A 13,218-nucleotide genomic window follows, 5' to 3' on the forward strand; every position below is an offset into this window, starting at 1 on the left:
AATATTTAGTTTAGCTTGTCTAATTCCCCCTCAAATGTAACTAATCTGAACTGATATTCAATCTCGCAGCTGTATCAGCTGGCTGCCTTGGCAGACCAGCTAATTGGTAAACACAGGATGTTAACAATATGTCTGCTTCCATGAAAGCAGGGGGTAGACACACTGCAGATTTATTGCAGAACTTGTATCAGCTGTTACAAATACATGTTTTTTCTTTAAAGGTTATTATGATGGTGCTTATCTTTTAGAGCAGAGAGGAAGTTCTGAGTTCAGGTCCACTTTAAATAAACAAGACAGTCCCAAGATGTATCATTCCTGCTTAGTAAGTGAACATGCAAATGTTCTTATTTGACCTTGAAAAGCCAAGCATTCATCTTAGAGCGCTGTCAACAGCTATTATCATTCATGAACATGTTATGTAGCCACTTAGTTAGCAGAATTCCTATGCACACTACTTGGCCTCCAATGTTCTTGTTATCTATGGAGAGGGGAAGGTGGCAGACAAGCAAGTGGCACCTCACTTCAGGAACTCCCTCTTATGTATAGAGTATGAATTACATGGATTGGGCTTGGAAGCTTTATAATCGGATAACAATCATGTTATACCCTATATGTATAGAGAGAGAATGAATTACATGGATTGCGCTTGGAAGCTTTATAAGTAGATAACAATCACATTATACTCTAAGGAAAATAATGCAGTTTCAAATGGATGTTATCTGTTTGTATTCTGGAAGATTCACCAGCGAACAAATACTCAGAAATTTGTATGTATGGATAATGTAGTTAGGTGTATATAAGGAACTGCTTTACTAAGGCATCACTATTTTTGGAAATCTGCCTGCTACTAGGTGGTAAAAGATTGCAGTCCAGGTCCTACTGAAACATAATGGGGAGGCTGAAGGGCTAGTAAACTGGCAGTTGAGTGACTGTAGTTTCATGCACTTAAACTAAAAACTTTTTTTATAACTAACCCACCTAAATCTTTGTAGGTTACACAGTTAAAACTAGAGATATTGGGCAAGTGGCAGCCAGTGGAGGGCACAGCAGAGGGCAAAGTGGCAGTTAACTTGTATTGTGCTTTTTTCCCTGTCGTACTTAAAGGACCACTCCAGCAAAAAAGTAAGCAGTTAAACTGTGACAGAACCGACAGGTTTTGGACTAGTCCATCTCCTCATGTGGGGTTCTCAGGGTTTTCTTTGTTTTCGAAAGCATTTCCTGAAGGGCAGTTGCTAAGTCTAACTGCCAAAATAGTATGCAAGTGAGTAGGCAGTCTGGCTGGTATATTAATATGTTGGCAGTTAACTGCTATTCAGGATATGCTTTTGAAAGCAAAGAAAAACCTGAGAATCCCCCATGAGGAGATGGACTAGTCCAAAACTGGTCAGTTATGTCACATTTTAGACAATCTACACTAAAAAAAAACATTTTTAATGTACAACAAGATAATTTACAAAGTTTCAAGACTACTGTCACTTTATCAAAGTATAGCATCCTATAATAATTATCCTCAGATACTGAAGGCACAAGCAAGACACTATGGCCTCAATTCTTAAAGCACTGCCACATTAGGTAATGCAAAAAAAAAAAAGCTGATTTACCGAAAATCGAATGGACTAAGCTTTTTGCCACATGGAAAAGTAAAATTACTGACAAGTGAGGTAAATTACTGAATTGCAAAGTAAATACCTCCATAAAAGTCAGTAAATGTAAATTCTCAAAGAGCATTTAGGGCTTGTTCGCACCTAGGGCGTTTTGTGTTTTTTTTAGCGCTGGCGATTTTTAAAAAAGCCCTGAAAACCGCAATCGCTAGTGCAATCATTCCTTATGGGACAGTTCCTATCAGCGCGTTTCGTATGCTTTCCGTTCAGCAAAGCGCTGCATGTACCATTTTCGGGGCGATTTTGCTACAATGGAAGGCATAGGAAAAGTGCAAAATGCTCACAAATCGCTTTATCCTATGATTGCGTTTGCGCTTTTATGAATAAATACATTGGGCTTGATTCACAAAGCGGTGCAAAGTGTTTGCACGCCTGTGAAAAGCCCTTTATCACGCCTAAACTCAGTTTAGGAGTAATAAGAAGAAACTCGCGCGATCTCCCGCGCGCAAAGTTTTGCGCGCGTAGCGCACCGCGCTGCGCGCGCAGTGTGCCGTGCTTCGCGCGCAGCGTCCATTGAGCCCTATGGGACTTTGCGCGCGGGAGCTTCGCGCGAAGAGCAGCACAAATCGGTGATAACTCAGCTTTGCACCGCTTATCACGCCTAAAGTCTTTTAGGCGTGATAACTGAGTTATCACCGCTTTGTGAATCAAGCCCATTGTATTTATTCATTTCCGGGTGAAAGAGTTCACTCCCTAACTGACGTCAGGAAGTGAAAAAACGGAATTGCTATGCAAAAGCGCTTACAAAAGCGCTTTGTACAAAAAAAATCACTGGCGTCAGCGATTTCGATTTTAGATGTGAACAAAGCCTTAGTAACACAAGTAAAAACGATCAGCTTTTAAGATCAGCTCTGACCTGCCGGTAAGTGGATCTCAGCTATGCAGTAAACTATTAGAGGCAAAGGAGACAGCAAATAGCAGGAGCCATCTTGTCTCACTCCTCAACCCATTAGTGCCGATGCACAACTGGGCTGGACATCTGTGGGAGGCAGGAGGGGAAGAGGGTTGCCATTCTCACCTACTGGTGCTGTCAGATGAGGCTGCACTGGATTGCTGCAGATGAAGGCCATTGCTGCTGGCTATAATCCAGGGTAAGTGCAGAACTGGGTCATTCAAGTAATTTGGACAAGAAAGGTTGACATTAAACCAGGTGGTAGTTAGTTGGTGAGTGCTGTGGGATCAGGAGAGGTTTTTTTAACCTCCCTGGCGTTCTGATTAATTGCGGCGCATGGCTGTGGGAGGGTTTTTTATAGTTATTTTTTTTAACATGTAGCTATCCTAGCGCTAGCTACATGCTTCCCCCCTCCCTTTGCTTTCCCACCCACCCCTCCGATCGCCACCGGCGCAAATACCCAACAGGAAATCCCGTTCTGAACGGGATTTCATGTATGGGCTTCCCCCGTCGCCATGGTGACGATTGGAATGACGTCATCTTCGTAATTGACATCATGACATCAGGGGGAGTCCCGATCCACCCCATAGCGCAGCCTGGCGGTGATTGGCCAGGCAGCGCAAGGGGTCTGTGGGGGGCCCTCTTTCGCGGCGGGTAGCGGCGGATCGGCGACAAGTGGCGGCGATCGGAACAAACACGCAGCTAGCAAAGTGATAGCTGCATGTTTGAAATAAAATTATGCAAATCGGCCCACCGCGGCGTTACTGGACAAGCTGAGCTCGTCCGTAACGCTCAGGTGGTTGGCAATTATGTATATTATTGAATGAGCATGGGTAGATTCCACTACATATGGATGTGTTAAAGGGAGCTGTCCAGGGATAAATTCTACACTGAGCTGGGAAAGTGTGAACTGAATGCAAAGTGCAGGAAGTGAGGTTTGATTTGGAAAGCAGAGTGAAAACTCACTGCTCACTGACAAGAGTGAAGCATGACAGGAATAATGTGCAATAAAGCGAAGACTTGTGATGTTACGACAGGTAAGAAGAAGACATGGGGACAGAGTAAGGAGATAACGTTATTAAAACAGCTGTTGCTTTTTCGTCAATGTCGCTCAGCTACTCTAGAACTTCTGATTGAGAAACCCAGTGGGGAACGTAACATTGAGAGCACCTAATAATTTGCCTCTATAACATTCACAGGATCCTGCTGCTCTGTCTTGAGGTCAGATCAACACTACCTAATGATTCTAAATCCTTATTATGTTTTGCTGTTATAAACAAGTAATACAAACGTAATTCATATGAAGTTTAACTGTAAAAGAGCATGTGTAATTTACAAAGTACTTTGTGTACACTGAAGATTCTTAATGTTGAATAGTGAAAATGACATGCCGCTTATCTGTAATACACAGAATAGGATTTAGCCTGCAGGCAAAATCTGAACTCCCTCACCAATGTGAATTAATATTTTATGCTCTCTGGAATGTAATTCAGCACAGAAGAATGATACTTAGATATTTAAGTCATCACGTGTGCCCAGAACCATTTATTATTATTAGAGGCTTTTTATTGTTTGTTTTTGTTTTTTTGTTTTTTGCTGAAATCAAATAACAATATGATTTATCTGCCTTATCTGCCGTGGCTGTCAAGTGACACAGGGGAGAGATCAAATTACAACTCGTGGTTAGACAGAGATGTGAGGGAATTAGACAGTCTAAACTCTATAAATACATACAGGGTGCATTTCTCTGTTTTCCTTCTATCCTGTGCAAGAGTTCAGGTCCACTTAAAGCTGACTGTAAGAAAGACCTGCAGTTCCTTGTCTGACCTGCAGGTGGTTTAGGAGCACTCTCTGCAGGTTCACTCCACCACCTGCATCCTGTTGCTAATCATATTGACTATTTAACCACTTCACGACCGCCCCCAGCCGATGGGCGGCGGCAAAGTCCGGGCCCAAACGACCGCAATACGCCCATCGGCGGGGGCGGCTGCGGGAGTGGCTATGCGGCGATCGCGTCATTCGTGACGCGATCAGCCGCCGGGGACTGGCTCCGCCCCCCGTTCGCTGTAACCCGCCGGCCGTTCGGAAGCGCCGGTGGGTTACTAGCACCCGGATCGCCGCGTGTACTGTGTATAATAGGCTTTGTAATGTATACAAAGCCTATTATACTGGCTGCCTCCTGCCCTGGTGGTCCCAGTGTCCGAGGGACCACCAGGGCAGGCTGCAGCCACCCTAGTCTGCACCCAAGCACACTGATTTCCCCCCCCCCTGCCCTCTGATCGCCCACAGCACCCCTCAGACTCCCCCCTGCCCACCCCCCAGACCACTGGTTGCACCCAGTCACCCCCCTAATCACCCATCAATCACTCCCTGTCACTATCTGTCAACGCTATTTTTTTTTTAGTCCCTAATCTGCCCCCTACTCCCTCCTGATCACCCCCCCACCCCTCAGATTCTCCCCAGACCCCCCCCCCCAGACCCCCCCCCCCCCGTGTACTGTATGCATCTATCCCCCCTGATCACCTGTCAATCACCTGTCAATCACCTGTCAATCACCCGTCAATCACCCGTCAATCACCCCCTGTCACTGCCACCCATCAATCAGCCCCTAACCTGCCCCTTGCGGGCAATCTGATCACCCACCCACTCCAATAGATCGCCCGCAGATCCGACATCAGATCACCTCCCAAATCCATTGTTTACATCTATTCTCTCCTCTAAACACCCACTAATTACCCATCAATCACCCCCTATCACCACCTGTCACTGTTACCCATCAGATTAGACCCTAATCTGCCTCTTGCGGGCACCCAATCACCCGCCCACACGCTCAGATTGCCCTCAGACCCCCCCCCCCCCCCCACCTTATCAATTCGCCCGTGCAATATTTACATCTGTTATTCCCTGTAATAACCCACTTATCACCTGTCAATCACCCATCAATCACCCCCTGTCACTGCCACCCATCAATCACCCCCTGTTACTGCCACCCATCAATCAGCCCCTAACCTGACCCTTGCGGGCAATCTGATCACCCACCCACACCAATAGATCGCCCGCAGATCCGACATTAGATCACCCCCTCAAGTGCAGTGTTTACATCTCTTCTCTCTTTTAAACACCCACTAATTACCCATCAATCACCCCCTATCACCACCTGTCACTGTTACCCATCAGATTAGACCCTAATCTGGCCCTTGCGGGCACCCAATCACCCGCCCACACGCTCAGATTGCCCTCAGACCCCCCCCTTATCAATTCGCCAGTGCAATATTTACATCTGTTATTCCCTGTAATAAGCCACTGATCGCCTGTCAATCACCCATCAATCACCCCCTGTCACTGCCACCCACCAATCACCCCCTGTCACTGCCACCCATCAAACAGCCCCTAACCTGCCCCTTGCGGGCAGTCTGATCACCCACCCACACCAATAGATCGCCCGCAGATCCGACATCAGATCACCTCCCAAGTGCAGTGTTTACATCTCTTCTCTCCTCTAAACACATACTAATTACCCATCAATCACCCATCAATCACCCCCTACCACCACCTGTCACTGTTACCCATCAGATTAGACCCTAATCTGCCCCTTGCGGGCACCCAATCACCCGCCCACACCTCAGAACGCCCTCAGACCCCAGCCCTGATCACCTCGCCAGTGCATTGCTTGCATCTATTTCCCCCCTCTAATCACACCTTGAGACACCCATCAATCACCTCCTGTCACCCCCTAGCACACTTACCCATCAGATCAGGCCCTAATTTGCCCCGTGTGGGCTCCTGATCACTCGGCCAAACCCTCAGATCCCCCTCAGACCCCCTTCCGATCACCTCCCCAGTGCATTGATTGCATCTATTTTCCCCTCTAACCGCCCCCTGAGACACCCATCAATCACCTCCTGTCACCCCCCCTAGCACTCCTATCCATCAGATCAGGCCCAATACATCCTGTCATCTAAGAGGCCACCCTGCTTATGACCGATTCCACAAAATTTGCCCCCTCATAGACCACCTGTCATCAAAATTTGCAGATGCTTATACCCCTGAACAGTCATTTTGAGAAATTTGGTTTCCAGACTACTCACAGTTTTGGGCCCGTAAAATGCCAGGGCAGTATAGGAACCCCACAAGTGACCCCATTTTAGAAAGAAGACACCCCAAGGTATTCTGTTAGGTGTATGATGAGTTCATATAATATTTTATTTTTTGTCAAAAGTTAGCGGAAATTGGATTTTTATTGTTTTTTCCACAAAGTGTCATTTTTCACTAACTTGTGACAAAAAATAAAATCTTCTATGAACTCACCATACCCCTAACAGAATACCTTGGGGTGTCTTCTTTCTAAAATGGGGTCACTTGTGGGGTTCCTATACTGCCCTGGCATTTTAGGGGCCCTAAACCGTGAGGAGTAGTCTAGAAAACAAATGCCTCAAAATGACCTGTGAATAGGACGTTGGGCCCCTTAGCGCACCTAGGCTGCAAAAAAGTGTCACACATGTGGTATCGCCATACTCAGGAGAAGTAGTATAATGTGTTTTGTGGTGTATTTTTACACATACCCATGCTGGGTGGGAGAAATCTCTCTGTAAATGGACAATTGTGTGTAAAAAAAATCAAATAATTGTCATTTACAGAGATATTTCTCCCACCCAGCATGGGTATGTGTAAAAATACACCCCAAAACACATTATACTACTTCTCCTGAGTACGGCGGTACCACATGTGTGGCACTTTTTTGCACCCTAAGTGCGCTAAGGGGCCCAAAGTCCAATGAGTACCTTTAGGATTTCACAGGTCATTTTGCGACATTTGGTTTCAAGACTACTCCTCACAGTTTAGGGCCCCTAAAATGCCAGGGCAGTATAGGAACCCCACAAATGACCCCATTTTAGAAAGAAGACACCCCAAGGTATTCCGTTAGGAGTATGGTGAGTTCATAGAAGATTTTATTTTTTGTCACAAGTTAGCGGAAAATGACACTTTGTGAAAAAAAACAATTAAAATCAATTTCCGCTAACTTGTGACAAAAAAAAAAAATCTTCTATGAACTCACCATACATCTAACGGAATACCTTGGGGTGTCTTCTTTCTAAAATGGGGTAATTTGTGGGGTTCCTATACTGTCCTGGCATTTTAGGGGCCCTAAACCGTGAGGAGTAGTCTTGAAACGAAATTTCTCAAAATGACCTGTGAAATCCTAAAGGTACTCATTGGACTTTGGGCCCCTTAGCGCAGTTAGGGTGCAAAAAAGTGCCACACATGTGGTATCGCCGTACTCAGGAGAATTAGTATAATGTGTTTTGGGGTGTATTTTTCCACATACCCATGCTGAGTGGGAGAAATATCTCTATAAATAGACAATTGTGTGTAAACAAAATAAAAAAATTGTCATTTACGGAGATATTTCTCCCACCCAGCATGGGTATGTGTAAAAATACACCCCAAAACACATTATACTACTTTTCCTGAGTACGGCAATACCACATGTGTGGCACTTTTTTGCAGCCTAACTGCGCTAAGGGGCCCAAAGTCCAATGAGCATCTTTAGGTTTACAGGGGTGCTTACAATTAGGCACCCCCCAAAATGCCAGGACAGTGAACACACCCCACAAATGACCCCATTTTGGAAAGTAGACACTTCAAGGTATTCAGAGAGGAGCATAGTGAGTCCGTGGCAGATTTCATTTTTTTTTGTCGCAAGTTAGAAGAAATGGAAACTTTTTTTTTTTTTCACAAAGTGTCATTTTCCGCTAACTTGTGACAAAAATAAAATCTTCTATGAACTCACCATGCCTCTCACTGAATACTTTGGGATGTCTTCTTTCCAAAATGGGGTCATTTGGCGGGTATTTGTACTATCCTGGAATTTTAGCCCCTCATGAAACCTGACAGGTGCGCAGAAAAGTCAGAGATGCTTGAAAATGGGAAAATTCACTTTTGGCACCATAGTTTGTAAACGCTATAACTTTTACCCAATCCAATAAATATACACTGAATGGTTTTTTTTTTATCAAAGACATGTAGCAGAATAACTTTCGCGCTCAAGTGTATAGGAAATTTTACTTTATTTGAAAAATGTCAGCACAGAAAGTTAAAAAAGTCATTTTTTGACAAAATTCATGTCTTTTTTGATGAATATAATAAAAAGTAAAACTCGCAGCAGCAATCAAATAGCATCAAAAGAAAGCTGTATTAGTGACAAGAAAAGGAGGTAAAATTCATTTAGGTGGTAGGTTGTATGACCGAGCATTAAACCGTGAAAGCTGCAGTGGTCTGAATGGAGAAAAAGGCTCTGGTCCTTAAGGGGCGAAAAGACTGTGGTCCTCAAGTGGTTAAAGACTGCCCTGCTTCCTGCTAGTTGCCTGAATTTTGTTGTTTTACTGGCAGACCTGAGTCTCTGGACATTTCCTGAACCTGTTCCCTGATCTGAACCTGTCTTTGCTAACCTGTTGCTGAACCTGTTATCCTTTCCTTGACTTTGCTATTAGCCTGTTCCTTTTGTACAGTCCCTTATCTGATACCTGTTGGAGAATTTGTTTCTCTGTCCTGACTTTACATATTGCCTGCTCCTTTGGTACCATGCTTGATATATATGTACTGTATGCTGTATATGTTTTGTATATATTCCTCCATATATTGCAGTGTAAATAGATAGTAAGGGTATTGTTTGAATGTACACAGTGCATTTCCTTCATTGCTTGGTGATTTTATGAATATGGAGTGACTGCATGTGGCTTGCACTTAATTTGCATGTTACTGTGATATTCTTGTTTGCATGTGTTTGCATGTTATAGCTTTTTTTTTTTTTACTCACTAGGGTCCAAGGACCAGCCCTATAGGTACTAAAATAAGACTAAATCATCTTTATTGTGTACAACAATCGTAAAAAGACAGAGGTGTGCATGTGTTAGTCACCCTCTCTGCCACATAGCGCGTATAACACTGTGAAGTTCACACTACAGTTTACATTGCATGGCAAACATGGGGTGTCGTTGCTTATCCCCCTCCACTCGCACAAGTCAGCCTGAGTGAGGTGTAGCTAGCCCCGTTCTATCCTGCAATGCCAAATGAGCTGTACTTGCTAGATAGACATGCTGATAAGTGTATTGCGGCAGTCCTCTAGAAAACTGTGGCACCTAAAGCTCAACTGCAGCTGATAACATCACAGATCTGTATCAGGGATGGGGGAGGGGGATACACTCTAAAATAAATAGGTGGATGCTATATACAGATATACAGTGCTACTGCATTGACCGGTTTCACCATAAGGCTTCTTCAGAATGTGACATAGTGCAACGTGCTATATACAATCTATATACAACCCACCACCGCTGTACAAATGGACAGAGTATACCCCAGCAGCCCACAAAATAGCCCAAGTCAGAGCTACATAACACTGTCCGAGCATGGTTTAAATGGGGCTGCTCATTATCATATGTCCATCCCCCAAGGCGGGGTTCTATGCCGGTTACCTTATGTGTATACATATTGCTGGTTGGTCAGTCACCCACTTTGCCATAGACCATCAACCAGGGGCGGCCCCGCTTCTGTGTGTGCCAAAATGCTGCGGCGCATATTCCTACCGCCGAGCGCTTCCTGGTTTGCGCAACGTCACATCCTGTGATGTCACTACCTGTTTACGCGTAGTCATAGCAACATGCGACTCTAATGGCGCATAGGGGCCAGTTCCGTGTTGCTGATGTCAAGGTTATCACTACCTGTTTTTGGAGCAGTCATAGCAACATGCGACGATAACGGCGCATCAGAGCCCGCTATGTTGTTGACACAGAGCATGCGACGATTACGGCACATAGGGGCCAAATCTATCTTGCTGGCATAGGTTGGCATGGTGACCTTTGCATAAATAGAGCAGCCATCACTACCATAAGTGATGGCATAATAGCATAATAACACAAATGCATGTCATTAAGGTTGTCCCCCATTATTAGCCATTCTATTCTCAGGCACTTATATATCTATACATCCAAATGGATGAATTCTGTCCTAGTATGCGGAGATTCGCTACCATCATGACCTAGGCTGTATGTACACTGGGTCTGTATAATATGGTTGGCTAAAATAACATGCTTTGACATGAGGTAAGGCATAGAATATAAAGAAATAAAATATGAGAATGGGGGAAGATGGTTGTCTCTAGTCTGAATGATGTACATGTATCCTTGACCACAGGATGCAGAGCACTAGGGAAACATGCAGTATTCTACATTTGTTTACATATCAAATGTTGCACCGAGGAAGATAAGGAAAGCTTTATGTACACCAACATAACATCATGGAGGTCTCCCTGATGCAATGTGGGTGACTAATGATTCAGTACTCATGGGAGGGTTATAGGAAACATGCCAAGATAAAATCTTCATTGAGGCCTTTAGGGGCCAGTGTCTCCAATCGAAAAATCCATTAGGATTCAAGTTGGGTTAACTTTTTGTCCAAGTCGCCTCCCCTGAAACCATTTTTCCAGTGCTGTAGCCCCCAAAACCTAATATCAAAACGATTGCACGTGTGGACAGAGTTCATGTGTTTGGCAATTGAGGGGTGTGCCCCATCATATGCATTCTTTCATTTATTAACTGTGATACCCCAGGCACTGTATATGTGGCAACTTGTAGCTGCAATCTGTGGTATGTGGGGAAAACGACAAGACCATTAAAAAGGAGGGTTTTGGAACATATTGGCAACATAAATCATAAGAATAACACCTCAATTGCCAAACACATGAACTCTGTCCAATCGTTTTGATATTAGGTTTTGGGGGCTACAGCACTGGAGTAATGGTTTCAGGGGGGGTGACTTGGACAAAAAGTTAACTCAACTTGAATCCCAATGGATTTTTTGATTGGAGACACTGGCTCCTAAAGGCCTCAATGAAGATTTTAACTTGGCCTGTTTCCTATAACCCTCCCATGAGTACTGAGTCATTAGTGGCTGGATGGTGTAATGGTTAAGGGCCCTGCCTCTGACACAGTAGACCAGGGTTCGAATCTCGGCTCTGCCTGTTCAGTAAGCCAGCACCTATTCAGTAGGAGACCTTAGGCAACTCTACCTAACACTGCTGCTGCCTATAGAGCGCGTCCTTGTGGCTGCAGCCCTGGCGCTTTCAGTCCGCCAGGAGAAAAGTGCGATATAAATGTTATTTGTCTAGTCACCCACATTGCATCAGGGAGACCTCCATGATGTTATGTTGGTGTACATAAAGCTTTCCTTATCTTCCTTGGTGCAACATTTGATATGTAAACAAATTTAGAATACCGCATGTTTCCTAGTGCTCTGCATCCTGTGATCAAGGATACATGTACATCATTCAGACTAGAGACAACCATCTTCCCCCATTCCCCCCCATTCTCATATTTTATGTCCTTATATTCTATGCCTTACCTCATGTCAAAGCATGTTATTTTAGCCAACCATATTATACAGACCCAGTGTACATACAGCCTAGGTCATGATGGTAGCGAATCTCCGCATACTAGGACATACTAGGACAGAATTCATCCATTTGGATGTATAGATATATAAGTGCCTGAGAATGGAATGGCTAATAATGGGGGACAACCTTAATGACATGCATTTGTGTTATTATGCTATTATGCCATCACTTATGGTAGTGATGGCTGCTCTATTTATGCACAGGTCACCATGCCAACCTATGCCAGCAAGATAGATTTGGCCCCTATGTGCCGTAATCGTCGCATGCTCTGTGTCAACAACATAGCGGGCTCTGATGCGCCGTTATCGTCGCATGTTGCTATGAGTACGCCAAAAACAGGTAGTGATAACCTTGACGTCAGCAACACGGAACTGGCCCCTATGCGCCGTTAGAGTCGCGTGTTGCTATGACTACGCGTAAACAGGTAGTGACGTCACAGGATGTGATGTTGCGCAAACCAAGAAGCGCTCGGCGGTAGGAATATACGCCGCAGCTAGGGTTGAGCCGAAATTTTCGAAATTTCGCGTTACTATAATTACGCATGCGAAATTTGCTATTACGATGCGAAATTATGGTAGCGTAATTGCCATTAAAATCGTAATTGAAAATACCGTAAGCGTAATTTTCAACACGTAATTTCGCGTTTCGTTCATAACGTTTCTTCGCGTTAAACCATAACGTAATTTTGCATTAAACCATCCCGTAATTTTGCATTCCTTCGTAATTTCGCGAATTTCGTAATTACTTGTTAGCTATAAAAAATTACTTGTTCGCATTAGCCAATCAGAAGCGAATCAGCGGTAGTCAGGCAAACGCTAACAAATTTTCGCATATAAACGCTTGTTCGCGTTAAATAATGAAATAACTAAGCATGCGCAGTTCAAGGGTGTAAACTACGCTTACAAACGTTTGCATGCAAGGCAAACGTAATTTCGCGATACCCACCGTAACGCGAAAACGACGCGAAAATTAACGCTTACAGTAATATGAACTATCGTGAAATTACGTTATGTAACTACGCTTACAAACGGTTGCATGCAAGGCAAACGTAATTTCGCGATACCCACTGTAATGCGAAAATTACGCGAAAATTACGCTTACGCGGAATTTCGCGAAATCCTCCTTCATTACGATTATGTACTTACGGCCATAATCGTAATTACACTAATTACGCGAAATTTCACGAAATCGTAATTAAGTCATTACGCTCATCT

General features: G+C 44.2%; 1 protein-coding gene across 2 annotated transcripts in view; it reads left to right on the plus strand.

Annotated features, from left to right (window-relative positions):
• GPR149 (G protein-coupled receptor 149) overlaps positions 1–13,218 on the plus strand; it is a 92,666-nt gene that overhangs the window by 52,605 nt on the left and 26,843 nt on the right. The gene's annotated exons all lie outside the window — the stretch shown is intronic.

The sequence above is a fragment of the Hyperolius riggenbachi genome, chromosome 4 (genome assembly GCF_040937935.1).
Source record: "Hyperolius riggenbachi isolate aHypRig1 chromosome 4, aHypRig1.pri, whole genome shotgun sequence".
NCBI classification, from domain to species: Eukaryota; Metazoa; Chordata; class Amphibia; order Anura; family Hyperoliidae; genus Hyperolius; species Hyperolius riggenbachi.